This window comes from Gossypium hirsutum, chromosome D06, assembly GCF_007990345.1.
Source record: "Gossypium hirsutum isolate 1008001.06 chromosome D06, Gossypium_hirsutum_v2.1, whole genome shotgun sequence".
NCBI classification, from domain to species: domain Eukaryota; kingdom Viridiplantae; phylum Streptophyta; class Magnoliopsida; order Malvales; family Malvaceae; genus Gossypium; species Gossypium hirsutum.
Genome location: NC_053442.1, coordinates 22915127 through 22923822, shown reverse-complemented (window position 1 = coordinate 22923822; position 8696 = coordinate 22915127).

Genomic DNA, 8696 nt, shown 5'->3' with positions numbered 1-8696 from the left:
TTAAATGTAAATGAGGTTATAAACTTAATATTGGTTTGGTATATACATATAAACATGTGTTTGTTTTTGAAGTTTTATTATGGCATGTTAAATTGACGTTTAAATATTCATAAACTAGGTAAAATGGATTAAATTAGGTATGTTTATAATTGGAATTTGAATGATGTTTTGATAATATAAATTGATGTTATAAATGTGGTACCAATGAGGGTACATTGGTTAGGCACCTATGATGATTATTTTAATATGTTTTGAATGTGTTTGATTGTGTTTTGAACCAGTTAAAAGAATGATTTTTGGATTGCTTAATGTCCAAGCATGCAGGGAATGGTAAACTTGTTATTTAGGGTACACTCTGGCCATATGGTCGTGTGAACCCTGTAGCTTTGAAAATTTTTAATATTTTCAAAAAATTCTCTGAGTTTTCGAATTAGTCCCGACTTGCTTCTAATGCGTATTTTGGGCCTCGAGGGCTCGAATAATGGATAGTATATATGAGTTTAATTAGTTCTGACCTGAATATTATATGATACGAAATGTTTGAAATTTATGTTTGTTTGATCTGTAAACTCTGGTAATGCTCCATAACTCGATTTTGGCGAGGGATACAGGTTGGGGGTGTTACATTTAGTGGTATCAAAGCTTTACAGGTTTAGCTAATTCTCGGAGTAAATCGAGCTCGGTATTGAGTCTAGAGGTACATGCTATAATTTAGTCGAATTGAGTTAGGATCTGGATGCTGATATATATATTTCTTTTTGTTTTATAGTTGAAAATGTCGGATGATTATAATGACGATGTTGATCAAGATATGTATACCGGAGATGATGTCTCTAATGAATTAGATGAAACCGAATCGGTAACACCAAGTGTTAATCCAGTTAGTACTCAACAACCAAATATTGATGAGGTAATAATGGAGAAAGAGACTATTCACAATTACTTAGAGCTATTACTGATGCTCTCCAGCGAGTGGCGAGAACCACATCCACTACTGCATCTACACCTACTTTTCGTCGAGCTCTGATTAAAGAATTGCATAAATATGGTGCAACAGAATTTTTAGGATTGAAAGAAGTTGGTCCTTCTGCAGCCGAAATTTGGATTGAATCTACTAAACGTGTCTTGCAACAACTTGAGTGCAACTAGCGTGAAAGTTTAATATGTGTTGTTTCTCTACTACAAGGAGAAGCATATACCTGGTGGTAGTTAGTGACATGTCATGTAACCGCAGATCAGGTAAATTGGGAATTCTTTCAAAAGCAATTTCAAAAGAAATATGTGGGTGAATTGTATATTGAAGACATAAAACAAGAGTTTGTGATGCTGAAACAAGGTGAAATGTCTGTGGTTGATTATGAACGAGAGTTCTCATGACTTAGTAGGTATGCTCTTGAATTTGTGCTGACTGAAATTGACAGTTGCAAGCGATTTCTGCATGGGTTACGCGATGAGTTACGAGTACAGTTAGTATCACATAAAATAACTAAGTTTGCAGATTTGGTGGAACAGGCAAGAATGGTAGAACGAGTTTTGGGTTTTGATAAAAAGACTGAGAATACTCATACTGTTGGAAATCTCTTGGAGCTACAAGTTCAAATCCACAACCAAAGAGATAAAAAGAATTTCGTGGTAGCTGGAGATCAAATTTTAAGTCAAATAGAATTGATAGAAATCGTGATAGACAGCCGACTATGTCTACGGGTAGTGTGCGAAGTCCATCCTTTGATACTGATATTCCGAATTGTGAGCATTGTGGGAAAAAGCACCATGGTGAATGTTGGAAGTTAACTCGAGGCTGTTTTCACTGTGGATCTATAGAATATTTTGTTAGAGATTGCCTGAAGAATGAGAATGCTACACCTGTTACTCCTCAGAGATCTATGCTTGCTTCTAGAGGTCGCAGTCAAGTCGAAGTGGTTTATTTTTGAGAGGCAATTCTAGAAAGGGAAATGATGTTGTTACTGAACAGTCAGAGGCTAGAACTCCAGCTCAAGCTTATGTTGTGCAGACTCGTGAGGATGGTGATGTTGATGATGTTGTAACAGGTATATTTTTATTACATTCAAAACCTGTTTATGCTTTGATAGATCCGAGATCTTCGCATTCATGTGTTAATACTAAATTGGTTGAGTCGGGAACATTAAAATCTAATACGTCTAGAGTATCGATAGTGGTGTCTAGTCCATTCGAACAATATGTGTTAATGGATCAAGTGTGTAGGAGATGTTCGTTAATGATACAGAATATAACCTTCCCTACTGATTTGTTGATAATGTCATTTGGTGATTTTGATGTGATTTTGGGTATGGACTGGCTTACGGAGCATAGGGTGATTCTGGATTGTTGTAAAAAGAAGTTTGTTGTTCAGAGTGAAAGCGGTGATAAGATTGAGGTGAATGGTATTCGAACAAGTGGTTCAACTCATATCATTTCAGCAATTCGAGCTAATAAACTTCTTAATCAAGGTTGTGAAGCTTTTCTAGCTTATGTTATCAATTCAAATTCTGTTGATAGTCAGTGCAGTAAAATTTAAAGTGTTTGTGATTATCTATTTTTGAAACAGGAATTAAAGTATTCGATCTTTTAGCTCATTATCGTCGTGGAGGAAAAATCGAACTACTTGGGGGGCTGGGGTATGTAAAATAGTACTCATTATGGAATTGATCAACAATATTGCCAAAGCTCATGGGGGCGTATCCGTATTTGGCAGAGTAGGTAAACGGACTCGTGAAGGAAATGATCTTTACATGGAAATGAAAGAATCTTGAGTAATTAATGAACAAAATCTTGCGGAATCAAAAGTGGCCTTAGTCTACGGTCAGATTAATGAACCGCCAGGAGCTCATATGAGAGTTGGATTGACTTCCCTAACTATGACGGAATATTTTCGAGATGTTAATAAACAACACGTACTTCTATTTATAGACAATATCTTCCGTTTTGTCAAATTCCTGATGTGTTTTCTAAGGAATTACTGAGATTACCACCAGATCGGGAGGTTGAGTTTGCAATTGAAGTGTTTCCTGGTACGGTTCCAGTGTCAATGCCCCCTATCGTATGTCACCTACGAAATTGAAAGAATTAAAAGTACAATTACAAGACTTATTGGATGGTGGTTTTATACGCCTTAGTGTATCACCTTGGGGAGCTTCAGTGCTTTTTGTCAAAAAGAAAGATGGTTCGATGTGGCTTTGTATTGATTATCGGCAATTAAATAAATTGACGATTAAGAATCGATACCTCTACCCTGTATTGATGACTTATTTGATCAGCTAAAAGGAGCTTCTGCCTTTTCAAAGATTGATTTGAGATCGGGTTACTATTAGTTAAAAGTGAAAGAAAGTGATGTATCAAAGACGACATTTCGTACACGGTATGGTCATTATGAATTTTTAGTGATGGCTTTTGGATTTACAAATGCTCCGGCAGCATTTATGGGTCTCATGAATCGTATCTTTCAACCATATTTGGATCAATTTGTGGTAGTTTTTATTGATGATATTTTAGTCTATTTGAAATCTGAATACAAGTATATAACAACACCTCAGAATTGTTTTGCAAGTATTAGAGAGAAACAATTATACAGGAAGCTTAGTAAGTATGAATTCTGGTTATTAGAGGTTGTATTTTTGGGTCGAGCTTTTGAAAGATTTTGATTGTGTTATTGATTACCACCCTGTTAAAGCTAATGTTGTAACTGATGTGTTGAGTAGCAAAGTAGCAATTGAATTACGAGCAACGTTTACTCAGCTCAGTATCATGACGATGGAATCCTATTAGCTGAACTTAAAATCAAACCAGTGATGTTTGATCAGATCAAGTCAGTGAAGTTAGAAGATGACAAATTGGCGAAGAAAAGAGAAATGGTTCAGAATGGTATATTAAAAATTTTCAACATTGATGATTATGGTTGTTTGAGGTTTCATAACCGGATTTGCATTCCGGATGTTTCTGAATTGAAAGAGTTGATACTTCGCGAAGCTAATGACAATCCTTTTTTTTTCATCCTGAAGGAACGAAAATGTATCGCAATCTGTGAGAATCTTATTGGTGGCTAGGAATGAAAAGAGATGTGGTCTAGTATGTGACTAAATGTTTAACTTGTCAGCGAGTTAAGGCAGAACATCAAGTTCCCACCGAATTATTTCAGCCTATTTCTATTCATGAATGGAAATGGGATTATATCACGCTGGATTTTGTAACGGGGTTACCTTTATCGAAAAGTAAGAAAAATACTATTTGGGTGATTGTTGATCAGCTTACGAATCAACTCATTTCATTGCATCCAGGATTGATTGGTTACTTCAAAAGCTTGCTGAAGTTTATATTCAAGAAATTGCGAGATTGCATGGTGTTCCTATGTCGATAACCTCTGATCGGGATCCGCGGTTTACTTCAAGACTTTGGAAACAATTTCACGAATCTCTTGGTATGCGACTTAATTTTAGCATAGCTTTTCATCCGTAGACTGACTGACAATCTGAGTGTTTTATTCAAATTTTGGAACACATGCTTGGTACTTGTGTTATTGATTTTGAATCAAGTTGATAGCATTACTTACCTTTGGCTGAATTTATATACAATAATAGTTTTCAATCGAGTATTCCAATGGCTCCGTATAAAACCTTATACGGTCATAGGTGTCGATCACCTGTTTGTTGGATGGAATTGAGTGAAAGAAGAATAATCGGGCCGAAATTAATTCAAGAAATGGAAGACATTGTTAAGAAAATTCGAGATAGATTAAAAATAGCTTTTGACATACAGAAATCATATGCAGATTTGAAATGTCGAGATATTGAATATTTAGTTGGTGATAAAGTATTTCTTAAAGTTTCGCCTTTGAAGAAAATTTTGAGATTTGGCCGAAAAGGGAAACTGAGTTCTCATTTTATTGGACCGTATAAGATAATGGAAAGAGTGGGACCAGTTGCATATCGTTTAGCTTTTCCTGTGGAATTGCAGAAAATACATGATGTTTTTCACATTTCAATGCTTGAAAGATATCGATCGAACCCATCTCATGTTATTTCAACAGAGGATATTTAAAATCAACCTGATTTTTCATACAGAGAAGAACAAGTTGAAATTTTGGCACAATAAGTGAAAGAATTGCGTAAGACGTGAGTTCCATTAGTGAAAGTGTTGTAGCGTAGTCATAGTGTTGAGGAAGCGACTTAAGAACTGGAAGAAACTATGAGATCTCAGTACCCCCACCACTTTTCAGGTAAATTTCGGGGACAAAATTTATTAAGGGGGAAGAATTGTAACGACCCAATAGTCAATGGTGTCGAAAAGTACATTTTTGGGACTCCATTTTTGTAAACCAGACTCGTAAATAATAAATATTTACGAAGTTGGTTGTGTAGTTAATTAGGTTTTGGTTAAGTGAATTTGCTTGAATTAAGAGTAATTAGGTAAAAGGACTAAATTGCATAAAGTGTGAAAGTTGAATTATAGGTTAAAGAAAAATTAAAGGGACTAAAGAAGCAATTATGCCATTATCTTAAAATGAGGCGGCATAAGGTTAAAATATGTGTAAGTGTATTCTATATATTATAATATAAAATCTTAATGTTTAAGTATATATATTGTATTATAATAATAAAATAAGTAATAAAAAGAAATAGAAAAAGGAAACAAAATAAAATGAAACAGAAAAGAACGAAAGAAAGAAAAAAGACAGGGAGAAAGGAGAAAGACGGAGGGCCTTAGGGGTTTCAAAGTTCCTAGTATAATTGGTTAGTCAATTTTCTCCCATTTTCTTGTAATTTTTATGTTTTTGAAATCCCGATGTTAAATACTACCCGACCCATGTCGAAATTTTAGAAATTATTGAGTTTTTAAGTGTTTTCTATGTTGAATAATTTTAGTATTAGGGATTAAATTGATAGATTTTTAAGTTAGAAATGAAAAAGGATTGAATTGTAGAATAAAGTGTAAATTTTGATTAATAGGAACTAAATTGTGAAAATTTAAAATTTAGGGATTTAAGTAAAAATAGGGAATTAAATTTAGTCTAAAGTGGAATTTGCATGAAAATATAGAATAAAATGTAAAGAAATAAAGTTAGTCTCGGTTTAGGGACTAAATTGAAAATTAGGCAAATATTGAGTAAAAATTAAAATATTCAATATGGAATTGAATTGTGTTGTATTGATGAATTTTAATTGTTTTAATCTTGTAACTAACGTCGTACCGGAATCCTTGACCAAAAAGGGGAAAGATAAAGTTGACGTTGAATAGCTCGGAATTTCTGGTTTGTATTTCTATAATTTGGAACTAGTCATTAATTGTTGTATTTTTTTATTTAAAGCATATGGTAAGTATTGAGGTGAGTATTTGGTACTTCAAATTATCCGATGAGGCACTGGGTGCCAAACTGGTGTGTTTGGTTGGATCCATGTATCCATCCGAGTCCAAGTCGTCTTAATAGGGGTAAATAAAAAATAAAGTTTTATAATTGATATTGAAATGACATGGTATGAGGAATGGAAGTGATATAGTGAATTGAAAATATAATGTGAAATATGTTGTAAATATATGGAATAAATGAGTGATATACTCATTAATTGAATATGGAATGGATAATGTCATTGTTTGAATGAAATGTGAATTAAATTGTGAAAAGTTATTTATATAGCAAGTATGAGAATTGGGATATTATGAAACAAATGAATTATGATATGCTATCATGTATGAATTCAAAGAGTTGGCATATGGTAGTTGTGATGATTTTTAAATATTAATATGTGTTTAAATTTGAATTATAGATATGTAATCTATTGTCTCTAATTATTCAGATTATAGAAATACCATTGAGTTTTACTCAGCGTACGATTTTGTTTTCTGTGCGCAGGTTAGGTACTTAACTTTTGATTGTCGATACAGCATCCAACAACGATCCCGATCTCAAATGTGGTGATGTTTATCCTTTTTTGTCAGCATGTACCTAGGGTGCCTAAATAATAGTTATTTTGTGGATTAAATGTAAATAAGATTATAAATTTAATATTTGTTAAAGCCCGTTTTCAGTGAAATCAGAACAGTGGTTTTAGGACCACAAATCTGAGTCCAAAAAGAAAATTATTTTAATATTATTTCATGGTCTGCATTATAATAGAAATGTCGTATAAAAATTTCGTAAAGAAATTTTTTCCTGTTACATGTTTAATTTGATAAAATGACCAAATTGCATAATATGTAAAAGTTTAATTCTAGTAGCTAAAGGGATCAAATAGCTAAGGATTCAAAATTGGAGGTCATTATATAGCAAATAGACCATTAAGAGGATTTAGTAGACAAGTATAATGATTCAAATTGGAAAATTAAATAAAGAAAAGGACTAAATTGGAAAGATGAAATAACAAAAGATGATAAAATATTAAATAATAAAAATATCATCATTTTCATCATCTTTCCCAAATTAAAAAGATGGAAACCCTAGCCATGAAAGCCTAAGTTCAAGCAAGCTTATTTGGCTTAAATGGGTAAGTATCTTTGTCTCATTTGTAATTATTTTTATGTTTTCAAGATTGTAATAACTTAATTTAGCTATCTCGAGGATTAATTTGTAAAGTTATCAAAGTGTTAGGGTTTTTCCATGGATAAGTATGTATGAATTATGAAGTTTTATGGTAGAAAATGAAAGGTTGTTGACAGATAAACAACTTTTGTAAAGGGAATTTTGATGAAATTATGATTTAGGGACTAAATTGAAAATATGTAAATTTCATGGAAAAATTCTAAATTTAGTGAAATACTTGGGCTTCTATTGTTATATGTAAAAATCAACTAGGCTTGGAATAAGGATTAAATTGCATGAATTTCATTTTTCGAGCCTAGGGACGAAATTGTAATTAATTAAAAGTATAAGTGTAAAATGGTAATTTTTCCAACGATATGATTTGGATTGAATTGAATATAAATTAATGTTAAATTCATTCGTGTAGATCCGAATAGATCAAATATGAAGTTAGATCGTGGAAAAGAGAAAGTAACGAATTAGTAGCTTTCGAGTACACGAACATTTGTCAAGGTAAGTTCGTGCAACTAAATTGTATGATTATATGTTTCAATTGAATTGTATATATGTGATTGTATTATTGCCATGAATATGAAATTAATCACATATCCGACGATGATCGACAAGTATTAAGTCTCGTTTGAATAAATGTAATTCGATGGATACAGGGTTCCCGAATTGGTTGTGGTCCTGCATGTGTTGCAGACACACCACAACTTGAAAAAGTGTCCCGTTATTAGCTCTCATGAGCATCTCGATATTTGGCTCTTATGAGCTTCCCGTCATATGGTTCTTGCGAGCTTCCAATTAATAACTCTTCGGAGCATCCCGATTGGTTGTGATCCTGCATGTGTTGTGGAAACATCGCAACTCTTATGAGCGTCCGGTTATATGGTCTTCGGAGCTTCCCGATTAAAGGCTCTTTCATAAGCTTCCCGATTAATTGGCTCTTCGGAGCTTCTCGATATTGGCTCGCTTAAACATTCCCGATATTGGTTCACTTGAACCTTCTCGATATTATCTCGTATGAGCTTCCCGTTACATGGCTCACATGAGCTTCTTGTTATATGGCTCGAAAGAGCTACCCGTTTATATACTTATATGAGCATTCCTAAATATGAATTGACGGATTATAGTTTTGTACACTTAGCGTGTACTACCTGTGTAT